General features: G+C 41.8%; 1 protein-coding gene and 1 pseudogene across 2 annotated transcripts in view; one reads left to right on the plus strand and one right to left on the minus strand.

Moving 5' to 3' along the window:
* Positions 1–14,721, minus strand: part of TRPC5 (transient receptor potential cation channel subfamily C member 5) — a gene marked incomplete at its 3' end in the record, with an annotated part of 132,984 nt that overhangs the window by 111,802 nt on the left and 6,461 nt on the right. The gene's annotated exons all lie outside the window — the stretch shown is intronic.
* Positions 740–6,587, plus strand: LOC309796975 (ubiquitin-like FUBI-ribosomal protein eS30 fusion protein; annotated as a pseudogene). The gene is made up of 2 exons: positions 740–772; positions 6,085–6,587. The product of its transcript is annotated as a ubiquitin-like FUBI-ribosomal protein eS30 fusion protein (transcript).

Consider the following 14,721-nt stretch of genomic DNA (forward strand, 5'->3'; position numbering starts at 1 on the left):
AAGTCAATATTTACATGTAAAAATAAATAATGTATGTAACAATGGCCAGCATTAGCCTGATTAGCAGGGGTGAATATAATACAAATGGCTACTGGTTATTGAGCACTTTCTATATGCTAGGCACCATGCTGGAGTATCTCATTTAGTCCTCACCATGGCTCCGTACTATAGGCATAATAATTACCTCACTTTACACATGAGGAAACTCAGCCATAGAGAAGCTTAGTGCCTTGTCCAGGGTCACATGGCTAGGAAGTAGGGTGACCAGAACTTGAACCCAGGCAGTTTGGCTCCAAAGCCTGTCCTGTTAACCACTATACTACTTCACCCCCAACCAACAAAAGACCAACCGCTTGATTTATTACATCAACAAACAAATCTACAGTCCCAACATTGAATATTCAGACTATTAAATTGCAGGTTATACTGGATATTAATTAACCTCATCAGGTAATGTTCTACCTTAAACCCAGATAAATATTATATAGTATTGCTCAAGGTTTGGGAGCCCACAAAACCATTCTTGATTTCTCATCAGATGGGGGCTCTTAATTTTTCAAAAGACAGCAGCTAAATCTATGAAAAAATAATACATAGCTAACTCCATAGGTTGTGAGGGTTTATAATTTCAGAGTTCTAGTTGTAGGAAACCTGGAAAGCCATCTTTCTCAAATCTAGATTGTCACAAAGAATTAAATGAACCATTCCACACATTTTCTTTTGCAAAATACTGGTTATAATGAATGGTGAGGCCATCAACTCCAAAAGTAAGGTGAGTGTTTGGATGGTTATTAGAAATAACGGAAGAGGTAAAAGAAACCAAGGTAGGAAGGGGATACGTTATGGGTAGCTTTTAGGGAGCCAACCCTCTCTGAAGGATCCCTTTGTACTGTTAAGATATGCCATTTCCCAGGAAATTGTGAAAATGATGCAATGAGTTGAAAAACAATAAACCAGAGGATATAGGTTATTACGGAGATGGGAAAAATGTCAGAAGTAAAGGTCTGGTCGTTGTGTCTCTAGGGCTGCACAGAGGAAGGGAGCCCCAGTGTGCCAATGTGAGTGTAATTAGCTTTGCAGCCCTCTGGTGGAGCTTGAAACATATAGCTGTTTAGGAAAGCCATTGTTCTTGATTCTTTTTTTTTTCGCAGTACGCGGGCCTCTCACTGTTGTGGCCTCTCCCATTGCGGAGCACAGGCTCCGGACGCGCAGGCCCAGCGGCCATGGCTCACGGGCCCAGCCACTCCGCGGCATGTGGGATCTTCCCAGACTGGGTCACGAACCCGTGTCCCCTGCATCGGCAGGCGGACTCTCAACCACTGCGCCACCAGGGAAGCCCTTGATTCATTTTTTATAGGTCATCATGTAATTTTAAAATTAAATTTCTCTTGTAGATTGCTTTACTGGAAAGAGGTTGCTGCCAAGCTGATTTAGCTTTCCATGTCATTGTTTATCACCTGACTAGTGGGAGTTTGATAAAGATTTCTGGAAAACGCTGAGAACCCAGATGCAGAAACCTTGGTGATCCAACCAGGGCACAGGACAATGTGAGGGCTAGGGTAACCAGATTGACATCAGATATATCGCAGGATTCAATACAAATAAAGGTCTATTATTGTATACTTTTTCCAGTGGGTAATGATCTTGATAGGAGCACATTTGCCAGCAACACAAAATCAGAATGAATAAAAAGAGGGTCTTTCATGCAAAAAGAGGAGTCGGGAACCTCTCTTTTGTTTTAAGTAGTTCATAGCCATAGAATTGAAAAGTATGTTCATTGCCATAAATTGAAAATTGGTAGGTATCACCAGGAGACCTGGTTTAGGCCTAGAAGAGCTTGAGTGATACAAATTAAGCTCAATTGGTCCTCAGAGTGTAAAGGATTATAAAAGGGTAATTTTCACCATTGTTCTCAAAAGCTGTGTAGGATAAACGTGAATAAAGAAAATGACCTAAAGTTAGCTAGTGGTAGATAAGAGACATTTTAGAAAGGTATAAAGAAAACCAGACCAGAAATCTAGAAGCAGAATTCATGTTAAATAATGTCAGGAGTATTCCCTTTGCCAATCATGATTTTCATTTCATGCTCCATACACATGCCAAATGATGTTTTGTTTTAAAGTTGCTCAGTTTATATGCAGGCATCAGACTGAAGCATTATATGATTGGAGGACGAGCTTGAGAGAGGAGACTGTGTCACATTCATGAAGTAATTATTGAGCCCCACCTTCCTGCTTCTCTCAGTTATCCACACCCAAGGTAAGCCAGGGAACTGGCACCAACCTCCAGAAGTAGAATACTACCGCTCAACAGCTATTTATTTATTTATTTATTTATTTTATTCTTTAAACACAATTAAAAATTGTTAGACTTTTTTTCCTCACTAGTTATCTATTTTATACATATTAGTTGGTGTATATATGTCAATCCCAATCTCCCAATTCATCCCACCCCCCTTTTCCCCCCTTGGCGTCCATATGTTTGTTCTCTACATCTGTGTCTCTATTTCTGCCTTGCAAACAGGTTCATCTGTACCATTTTTCTAGATTTCACATATATGTGTTAGTATATGATATTTGTTTTTTTCTTTCTGACTTACTTCACTCTGTATGACAGTCTCTAGGTCCATCCACATCTCTACAAATGACCTAATTTCGTTCCTTTTTATGGCTGAGTAATATTCCATTGTATATATTGTACCACATCTTCTTTATCCATTCATCTGTCGATGGGCATTTAGGTTGATTCCATGACTTGGCTATTGTAAATAGTGTTGCAATGAACTTTGGGGTGCATGTGTCTTTTTGAGTTATGGTCTTCTCTGGGTATATGACTAGTAGTGGGATTGTCAACAGCTATTTAAAATGTGGGCATAGTCCCTGAGGATGGAGGAAGTTAATTTTTCTTTACATAACTATCCTTGATCTTTTCAGCAAAGGAAACATTATAAGGTCATCAACTATCTTCCATTTTCCAAATCTCCAAATAGAGGTAAAGCATCTATCTGCAGGGTTGAATTTTGCATATCTGGCCTTGCTGGTTGCCAAAAACATCTCTAGACATTGCCAAACGGTCCCCCTGGGGTGCAAAATTGCCCACAGTTTAGAACCATTAAAGTAGAATGTAAAGCAGAGGCTTGGTTACATGGCAGCAAGGCAAGGGCTCAGGCATAGCTACCAAAAATACAAGATTCAGAGGGGACCAGCAGCTTACCTGACTGGGTACTGAAGTGCTGAGCTGCTGGCCTCCAGTTCTGAGAGTCTCTGTGACTAGGAACAGGATTAGTCCCAGAGCCTGTACTAGAAGAGTCACCCATGGGAATGAAGGGTCTTCATCTGGGGGTGGTGGTACTGAAGGGCTACAGTGGCAGGAAACTGGGCAGGTCATTATGGAGATGACCTTTCCATGGCATGGTGCTATGATTCTATTATCTTCAGCACCACTGAAAAGGGGTCAAGGCACATGCATCTCATGGAAGTAACATAGCTCCCTTGGTTATCATCAGAATGGAAATTCCATGAGTTATGGATGTTTTGGGAAAACATGAGACAAACTGACAGTGAACACTCATGGCAGGAAAACTTGTTTTATTGGTTGGTACTGCTGGAGGCACCTTGGGGGAATTTTGTATTTAGGTTCTTTCTTCTTGAACTCTCTACCCGGAATTTCTGAGTGGCTTCTCTCAGAAACACCCATGCAACAAGGAGCCCCTGGCTCTGTAGCAGGGCTTGGCTAGAGCTGGGAAGCCTTTGAGAAAAGAAGCTTGAGCCTGGACAATGCCAAGAAGCTTAAGCTGAGCTAGCACAGACATCTCAGCAGGACTCTTTTTTCTTTAGCAGAAAAGCAGGTACCATGACAGCACATATCATAATGAGAAGTTGATTTTTTGGTATTCAACAGCCAGGATTAAATTCCTGGGTAATAGTAATAAATGGGGGCATATTTAAAAAAGAATACGTAACTTTTGATTGACAGGAAAAGTAGCTTAAATCATTTTGTGATTGAAACTGTGACTATCGTGTGGACATCATCAAGTGCAAGCAAGATTTTTTCCAAACACAGTCTTTGACAAAGTTTACTAATATTCATGTAATGTAATGCATTTACTCATATATTTTCCCTCTATTACATTTTGAGAGGAAAGACTTAAGAAAAATGCACCCCCCATAATTTCTCCCTCTTTCACACATTACTTTTAATTGTATTGCTTTGAACTGGCAGCTGTGTTGTCAATCGTGCCTTCTCGAGCGGATTGCCTTTTGTTCTTGTCAGAACAGACCAAGTGTTAAAGGAAAGGAGAAGCAGCTTGGTTGCCTCTGGCTGGAGATGGGAGAAGGGAGAGCTACTCTGGGTTTCTAATCCTACTGCTACTGCCTCTTGCCTCTTTCTCTCCCAGTATGCTTGCCTGCTAAGTGTGGGCTGCTATCTTCCCTTGAGAACAGTAAGCTATGTGCTGCTCTCTGCTGAATTAGGAAAACATCAGCTGTCTTGTCCTTATTTCCCTGAAGTCAAACATGCCCCAAATCTGAAACTTGGAAAGGCAAAGATATTTTCAACGTAAAAATGACCTTTCAGGGCTTCCCTGGTGGCGCAGTGGTTGAAAGTCCGCCTGCTGATGCAGGGGACACGGGTTCGAGCCCCGGTCCGGGAGGATCCCGCATGCCGTGGAGCGGCTGGGCCCGTGAGCCATGGCCGCTGAGCCTGTGTGCCCGGAGCCTGTGCTCCGCAACGGGAGAGGCCACAACAGTGAGAGGCCGGCGTACCGCAAAAAAAAAAAAAAAAAAAAAAAAAAAGACCTTTCAACCACTTGCAAAACATCTCCCTCTCTTTGAAAGACACATGTAACCAGATACCTTAGTGCTGCAAGGAAGTCTTTTCCTCTGTAGCACCTTTTCGGAAATGCAGGCCAGGGCTAGTGGAAAGGAGGCCTTGGAAGGGACAGAGTTCCAAACTAAATTCACTGCTGCTTAATTTTCTCCTTCATATTCAGTCAATAGGGGTTAAGAATCTCAAAGAGTGACGAAAAGTTGCAAGAGTGGTAGTGATCAAGGCTCCCAGATGCTTGGTTATTCTACCCCCAATTGCTAGTTGGGGAGGAAACAGCACCCAGCTCTTAGAGGGCTCCGTAGACACAGGGGATTGCTTGTCTATTGTCAGAAAAGAGCAGCAAAGTTGATCAGGTATGCAAGGAGGAGGCTTAGCTTCCAGCAAACTCTCCTTCATCTGTGGTCTCATGATACTGTTCGTTCATAAACTTGAGACTCTCTGGAGGCCCCAGACATACATTTGAGAATTTGGGGCAACTGACACTTGCACAGAATTGTGTTGGGACTTCTTTCATTCCTTGCCAAGCTTTTCTTCCATCAAATTAACATGGGGGTGTTGAACTCTTTCAGAGGCTAGAGATTACTATACCTTGGATTGGTTGCAGTGACAGAAGAATGACTAGATGGCCACTATGTTTCAATTAATCCTGATGATTCTATGATTAAGTGGACCACAGCCAAACAGATATCCACCAGAACTCCAGAGGTTTTATTCTAGAAATGCATCAATGGCATCATTCCCTGTGGAGTTATTAGTGAACTCCCCTGTGGTTTCTATATATACTGGGGCTCTGTATTCTTGCCTCTCTACTAAACCAATTGTGTGTCAGGCACAGTACCTATTTAATGTGGGTTTATAAAGTAGGTTTTTTTTTTTTTCTGTACGCAGACCTCTCACTGCTGTGGCCTCTCCCGTTGCGGAGCACCGGCTCCGGACGCGCAGGCTCAGCGGCTATGGCTCATGGACCCAGAAGCTCCGTGGCATGTGGGATCTTCCTGGACCGGGGCATGAACCCGTGTCCCCTGCATCGGCAGGCGGACTCTCAACCACTGCGCCACCAGGGAAGCCCTATAAAGTAGTTTTAAAACAATTTCAAAACAGTTTTCATTTCTCTCCACCGCTGAAATCATGGTTTTGAAATTGGGTGGCCACATTTCCTTCTTCCCCATCAAACGCTCCTCAGCACCTTTGGGCTGCTCTCTCTAGTATGGAATTCTTTATTGAGAATGCTTTCCTAGGTAGTGATGTGGCACACAGCAGGCTAAGAGGACGTACTCCTTCCTATTTCTTGACTCCGTCTTTGCGGCAGCAGCAGTGGTGGCTGCAGTGGATTCAGTAGCCAACATACAGTTCTTTGTTCGTGTCCAGGAGCTACACACCCTAGAGCCGACTAGCCAGGAGACAGTTACTCAGATCAAGGCTCTTGGAGGCTCAATGAAGGGCATCACCCTGGAAAATCAAATGGTGCTCCTGGCAGGCATGCCTATGGAAGCTACCCTTGGCCAATGTGGGGTGGAGACCTTGACCACCCTGGAATTAGCTAGCTACGTGCTTGGAGGTAAAGTCCATTGTACCCTGGCTTGTGCTGGGAAAGTGATAAGCAAGACTCTCAAAGTGGCCAAAAAGTATGAAAAGGAGGGGTGGTGAGAGGAGAAGGAGATGCTGATGGGCTGGGTCAAGTGGCAGATGTACAACTGTCGCTTCATCAATATTGTACCCACTTTTGGCAAGAAGAAGGGTGTGCCAATGCTAACTCTTAAATCCTTTGTGATACCGTTTTTTTTCTAACAAAGCCACTTGGTGCGGTTAAAAAAATACTTTCCTGGGCTTCCCTGGTGGCGCAGTGGTTGAGAGTCTGCCTGCCGATGCAGGGGACACGGGTTCGTGCCCCGGTCCGGGAAGATCCCACATGCCGTGGAGTGGCTGGGCCCGTGAGCCATGGCCACTGAGCATGCGCGTCCAGAGCCCGTGCTCTGCAATGGGAGAGGCCACAACAGTGAGAGGCCCGCGTACCGCAAAAAAACAAAAAACAAAAAACAAAAAAACTTTCCTATCTTACAGTTCATTCCCTCTAGGTATAAGGTGGGTCCTTGCTCCTCTGACCAGCTTACAGATGTTCAAGGGTCTTTCAGGAAATATTTCAATCTGGTTCTAAAGAAGCAGCTCAGGACTGAGTGTGCTAGCTCAGTGTTCTCGTTAGACCATAGTCTTCAGTCTGGTAGCTACATTGAATTCTCCAATCCTGAAGACCAAGGGACATGGAAATGATACTACCACCTGAACTGTTTAGTTGAATCTATTAATTCAGGCTTCCTCCTAGGTAGTTTAAATGAAAAAGTAGTGGGAATGACCAAAGAACGATCTCCAGTTAAAGATAGCTTAGCTCATTCGAGTAGCTCCCCACCCCAAATAAGACCTATGGCATCTTCTCCCAAGTAAGTTCCAGGATCCAGAGAACGCTTTCCATTCTAATCAGACAAGCTATTACCCAGAAAAGCTTAGCAATGATGGCAGAATATGCAAGCCCACTTTGTTGGACTTCCTGGTTTACAAGTGGGAACCAGCTAATTTAGAAATCAGCAGTCTCTTATTAAAATGATGGAGACTTTAACACTGGAAGAAAGAAATCATGTTCCCAACAGGGAAGGTAGAAAACTAATGACAGCAAGGTTAAGTCAGGGCTCACCACTGTGTACCCCCTCAGTAGTCCAAGGGAAGGCTATTTGGCTAGCAAAAGCTGTGAATTATGACCACATAATAACAGCCAGGGGCTGTTGGTTACAAACTAAATAGGTTTGGTTTTTAGACACAGATGTGTCTACACATTGGCAAACTCTAGCTAAAATAGCCATATAGACTTTTTTTCCTTTGAACGAAGATACTTAAACACTAAACTGGAAACTTAAAAGAATGACGAAGCATGGAGATACTCTTTCACCCAAGCTCTCTTACATCAGAGAGACACACTAAGACATTTAAAGCATCACTTAAAACAACCCTGTACTTTTATGCAGAAAAGTTAAAAGATTTAGAATACAAATGAACTTTGGTCTTTGCTCCAGACTTGCTGTAAAACTCAGGGTAAATCATTGTTTTTTTTTAATACATCAGGGTGAACCATTTTAAAGAATGAACAAAGTGCTAATGGCCTTAATATACAAAGAGTTTAGACAAACAGTAAGAAAAAGATGAAGATTCTAGTAGAAGAACGGGTTAAAAAATTAACAGTAGATACAATGGAGAAAAGAGAGCCTCTTCAATAAGTGGTTCTGGGAAAACTGGACAGCTAAATATAAAAGAATGAAATCAGAACACTCCCCAACACCATACACAAAATAAACTCAAAATGGATTAAAGACCTAAATGTAAGTCCGGACACTATAAAACTCTTAGTGGAAAACATAGGCAGAACACTCTATGACATAAATCACAGCAAGATCCTTTTCAACCCACGTCCTAGAGAAATGGAAATAAAAACAAAAATAAACAAATGGGACCTAATGAAACTTCAAAGCTTTTGCACAGCAAAGGAAACCATAAATAAGACCAAAAGACAACCCTCAGAATGGGATAAAATATTTGCAAATGAAGCAACTGACAAAGGATTAATCTCCAAAATTTACAAGCAGCTCATGCAGCTCAATATCAAAAAAAACAACCCAATCCAAAAATGGGCAGAAGACCTAAATAGACATTTCTCCAAAGAAGATATACAGATTGCCAATAAACACATGAAAGGATGCTCAACATCACTAATCATTAGAGAAATGCAAATCCAAACTGCAGTGAGGTATCACCTCACAGCAGTCAGAATGCCATCATCAAAAAATCTACAAACAATAAATGCTGGAGAGTGTGTGGAGAAAAGGGAACCCTCTTGCACTGTTGGTGGGAATGTAAATTGACACAGCCACTATGGAGAACAATCTGGAGGTTTCCTTAAAAAACTAAAAATAGAACTACCATACAACCCAGCAATCCCACTACTGGTCATATACCCTGAGAAAACCATAATTCAAAAAGATACGTGCACCCCAATGTTCATTGGAGCACTATTTACAATAGCCAGGATATGAAAGCAACCTAAATGTCCATCAACAGAGGAATGGATAAAGAAGTTGTGGTACATATGTACAATGGAATATTACTCAACCATCAAAAGGAACAAAATTGTGCCATTTGCAGAGACGTGGATGGACCTAGAGGCTGCAATACATAGTGAAGTAAGCCAGAAAGAGGAAAACAAATATCGTATAATATTGCTTATATGTGGAATCTAGAAAAATGATACAGATGAACTTATTTGCAAAGCAGAAGTAGAGACACGGATGTAGAGAACAAATGTATGGATACCAAGGGGGGAAGTGAGTGGTGGGATGAATTGGGAGATTGGGATTGACATATATACACCAGTATGTATACAATAGATAACTAATGAGAACCTACTGTATAGCACAGGGAACTCTACTCAGTGCTCTGTGGTGACCTAAGTAAGAAGGATATCCAAAAAAGAGGGGATACATGTATACGTATAGCTGATTCACTTTACTATACACCAGAAACTAACAGAACATTGTAAAGCAACTATACTCCAATAAAAATTAATTAAAAATTAACAGTTGATTCACAGAAAAATAAAACAAATTACTTATCATATGAAAAGATGTGAAATACCACTTATAATAAAAGAAATTCAAATGTAAAACAATAATGAGATAGTATTTTTTACCTGTCAGATTGACAAAGATGTTCTAAAATTGATTTTTTTTTGCAGTCTGTGATTGCAAGGATGTGAGAAACAGGCACTTTCATATACTGTTGGTAGGAGAGCAGTTTGGCAATATATATCAAAATTAAATAATGCACATAATCTGTGATTCCATAATCTTATTACTAGGAATTTGTTCAAAGACATATATACTTGAACACTTGTTCAAAGACATATATACAAGGATATTCATCACAGCATTGTTTAGAAAAACAAAAACCAAAACCTAAATATCCTTGAAACAATTTAAATGTTCATTAATAGAGGACGGGTTAAATAAATAAGGCACATTTATATGATATAATACAGTATTGTCATTAAAAAGAATACAATAAATATAAATATCCTCACAGGGAACGATGTCCACAGTGCATTGCTAAGGAAAATAAAACAAGTTGCAGAACATTTGTGAAGAGATGTCTGTGTGTGTGTTTGTGTATATTTGTTTCTGCTTGAATATGCATAGAAAATACCTAGGAGGACATACCTATATCATTAATAGTGATGACTTGTGAGAGTGGAAATGGGATGTTTTTCTTCACATGCTTTTATACTCTTTTAATTCTTATAGTATTACTTTTATAGAAAAAACTCCAAAATAAACAAATGGATGTGGAGAAGGGTGGTGGTGACCTTGGACCCTGATACTTGAATAATTTCATACCTCAGTTTAAGAGTTAAGAAATAAGGGAGGGGAGAAAGTAAATATGACAAATATTCATTTTGGTTGGGTAGACAAAGCCCAAACTGTCTTAAACACCAGGTGTCTCAGTGGGGATAGAAGCCTTCCCTCTGCAGGCCCACTAGAACGTGGGGAGACAACTATCTGCCTATTTGATGACAACAGTATGGATTGGAGGATTTCTAGAGGTCATTTTTAGCCCCAAAGTTCTATCCACTATTCTGATACAGATAATGGAGCTGATGATGTCACAAACATCAAATCACTCCAGGTTGCCCTTGAAGAGCAGAGGGGTATTTGGAAATTACACTCTCCAGCTTCAGAGGTATTTGTTATGGGTCATCACCCCCCTTTTCTTGGGGAGGAGGCAAAGGTGGTAGACTCACGAGAGATTTGTCATGGGACCAGCTTCTTTTCCTTCTCTGATTTGGATTTCTTTGGAAGGTTCTTTCAATGCTTTTTTAATATCTGGCTCTCGGCCCTCCTTTACTAATGGACAGGCAATAGCAATCCACTTGATAGCAAGGTGAACCAGGAAAATTTCCCTCATTCAAGCCCCTGGTAATCGTGTGCTGATTACCTTCCCTCTACCGAGGACTTCAGAGGGCTGACATACTTCTTAGAATAGAGACTAGCTGCTGGATTGGGGTCACTTAATCCTGCCAGAGGTAACAAAGTGTGCATTTATCGGTAGGTCTCTGAATCTGGGATGGCCCTCACTAAGGTGGCTTTCCTTCTGACTCCAGAGACTTTCTGCAGATACAAAAAAACACTTCCTTCATCCTGTCTTGTCTGGTGGCTTCACTATCCTTCCAAGCCTAGGCTCGATTTATCAGTGACAATTCAGCATGGTTTGAGGGGTCATTAACCAACACTCTTTCCTCAAACTATCAACCCTGTGCCTGTATTTTGAACTCTATTCTATAGGAAATAAGGAGCAACTGTGGTCATTTGAGTGACGTGATCAGATACCTATGCTCCCACATATACAGCACTTTCTTATCTCTCACAGCATTACACTTTGACTCATGGTATGTTTGCCTCTTCACTTCAATTAAGTTATTCAAAGGGACTTTGTATCCAACTGGGTGTGGGTGGCTGAAGGAGAGAGTGAAGATGAAGACATCTGCAAGGTTTCAAATCTACATAAATGAAAGGATAAAAGGAAGGGTAAAGGTGCCATCACCTGAGAAAGGATACACCGGATGAGGAAGAGGATTTGGAGGGCAAAATGAGGCTGGCATGAAGATTAACAACACAGACTCTGCTGCCAGACTGCCTAGGTTTGAATCCCAGTTTGTCCACTTACTAGCTGTATGAGCTTGGGAAAATCATTTAACCTCTTTGTGCCTTGATGTCCCCATTTGTAAGAATGGATAACAGTACTGGGTTGGCCAAAAATTTCATTCAAGTTTGTCCATAAGATGGTACAGAAAAACCTGAATGAACTGTTTGGCCAATGTAATATCCTGCGTCACAGGATGGTCATGAATATTGAATAAATTAATGTAGGTTTATGTACTGGTGCCTGGCACATAGTAAGTGCTAAATTAGTGTTTGTTAGTGTTTGACACAGGGAATTTCAATGTTTGGGGTACATTTAAAATGTATTTTGAAATTTTGAAAATAAATTATGGATCTTCTGATAGATATTGGGCTAGAAAAGGAAAAGTCACAGAACTCTGGACAGCATGGATATTGAAGCAAGAGAAAAGATAAGGATTTTGTAAAAGAGACTAAGAGGCAGTGGTCATAGAGGGAGGAGGAATCAGGTAGGCTTTATATCCTGGAAACCAAGAGAGTTGTCAACAAATGAGATTAAAATGGGACACAAATTGTACCTGTGAGTACGGGGAGGGGTTGGAAGAGAGGAGGGAGAGAGTGCCATTTGGGGAAGAAGATAGATAAAAGGAGAGAGAGTCAAAGATCAATATGGTCAGCTCCTCACAAATATTTTTGGAGGGGCAGACCTGTCCAAAAGGCCCCTGGGTGATCAGTGGGTCCAACTTCTTTCATCCCACATCACTCCTCTCTGCCCCAACTGCCAATCAGAGGACTAGTAGCAACCAGCTGGGATAGTGGAGAGTGTTCACCAAGGTCCCACCTAAGGAGCAGCTCAGCCAGTGGCCATACACTCATTCTCCTTTACTACAACTGGGATCAGAGGATAAAGAGGGAGGGCAGATGAGCACAGGAACCCAAGAACTACTGTTTCTGATAAGTGTCAGGGCCCACCTCACCCAGTGTCCTGACTCTGAGTCAGGTATCTGGGGCCTTCCTCCATGAGGTTAACAAGAGTCCCAGGCATTGCTTTCATCACCAGCCCTTCACGCCACCACCTACTGTGAACAGGCCACCATCATTCCCACTACCCACGTCATTGCTCATTCACTTCCATCTGACAAATGTCCCGTCCCCTTCTTTCTTCCTTTCCAGCTCAAAGTTTATTTCTTTTCTCAAATATTCCTCCCCTGAAAGCTCTTTGTCTACTTGTAACCAGAGTGGCCTTCTATATTGTCCACATCACACGTTTTGGATAATGTAACACATATTTCCTTGCACTGTTCTATTTCTGTCCCATGTTTGTTGTTGGCATATGGAAAGGAATCAGTACAAGGCAACATTCGGTGCTCTGGGATAGGACAGCTGGAAGGAGAGATGGGAGGAGAGTGCTGAGTTTTGCACTGATATTTCACACTTGAACGGAGTTTGCAACAAGAACCATAAGTTGAAAAAAACCAATATGATGAGGAGCCTGGGGTGAAAAGGAGACAGAAGATGGCTGCCCTCTAGATAACTGTGCATGTGAGGTGAGGGAGGAGGAGGCCTGTTATACACAGCTGAGATCCACCTACCCAGAGGAGAGGAGAACAGGAAACTCCCTAACTGGACATGTGTATGTGGGTCAGGGCCATATACAATCATGATCATGTGGCTACAGAAAGGAGGCCCTGTGCTGGTGGGAACCCTGAAGTGGGAGGGGGGGAGGTCAGTCATGGCTAAAAAACCTCATGTGTTTTTATTTAGTGACTTGCTTTTGAGATTATTTCATAGTCTCTTCCTTGTGAAGTATTATGCAGCTAGCTCCCTTGGTCTACTTGGGACCAAGTTTAAATAATTATATTTTTCTTTCTGAAAGGTAAGCATCACTAGCTTAGGTTTTTTGTGTCCCTTGGAACACAGGAGGCCAGGCCCACTGAGGGGGCAGACTGGTTGGACAGCCTGTGCATGTCTTTTCTCCCCATGAGACTATCAATGTCTTGAGTGCACTCACTGTATCTTTCATTTTTATCATGAGGCATATGATTAGTACTCACACATACTTAGAAAATTGAAGAGAACTAAACAGAATGAATCATTTGCTGGAACTTTATTATGAATGGGTTGTTTTAGATAGACACTACTTGTATCTGCTTTGTTGATTTTCAGCTTTGTTGTAAGTGTTACTGCTTCTGATGATTACTCAGAGGCAGTGTGGGGTGGTAGAAATAGTGGCTCGGGAGACAGGAAGAATTTGTGCCAGTTCGAGCTCAGCTGAGTGACCCCGGACATGTCATTTCAGACCAAATGATCTCTAAACCCTATGATTCTGCTCTGTGAGTGAAGTAGGCCATGTCTACAAAAAGTCAGCACAGGTACAGGAGAGGAGAGAATTCACTTTATCAGTTTGGCCAATATGATGCCGTGCGGTCATTCTGACATTTTCTTCCAATGAAGTGGCTGATTTATTTTCTTGACTTGATTGACACAACCCATGTTTCCCCCCTAGAACTTTGACTTTGGAACAAAACTCATAGAATCAAAGCTGTGACTCAGATTATTATAGCGATAAATACCTATTGTTATATTGGGCAATTCAGGCAACAAAGACTTAATAATATTTTGTATTAATTCTAATGATATGAGTATCATTATTGAATGCTATGTGCCACAAATTATGCCAAATGTTAAAAAATAATTCTCGGGCTTCCCTGGTGGCGCAGTGGTTGAGAGTCTGCCTGCTGATGCAGGGGACATGGGTTCATGCCCTGGTCCGGGAAGATCCCACATGCCGTGGAGTGGCTGGGCCCGTGAGCCATGGCTGCTGAGCCTGCACATCCGGAGCCTGTGCTCCGCAATGGGAGAGACCACAACAGTAAGAGGCCCGCGTACCAAAAAAAAAAAAAAAAAAAAAAAAAAAAAATTCTCATTTAAACCTCGCAACCACTTATGATGTAGGTAATATTAACCCCATTATACAGATAGGAAACTGATGCTCAATCAGGTCAAACAACTTTCCTAAGGTCATGCAGTCTGAACTTTTAGCCACTATGTGCTAGTGGGTGCTTAATACATATTTAAAAATGAATAAATGAGATTAGCCAGCAGGAGTTCTCAGCATGGCTTCAACTAGTAGGAACAGGAACAGTACTGCCTCCCATGTATTGAGTATTCACTATGTCAG

Source organism: Mesoplodon mirus, assembly GCF_964341445.2.
Source record: "Mesoplodon mirus genome assembly, chromosome: X".
Taxonomy (NCBI): domain Eukaryota; kingdom Metazoa; phylum Chordata; class Mammalia; order Artiodactyla; family Ziphiidae; genus Mesoplodon; species Mesoplodon mirus.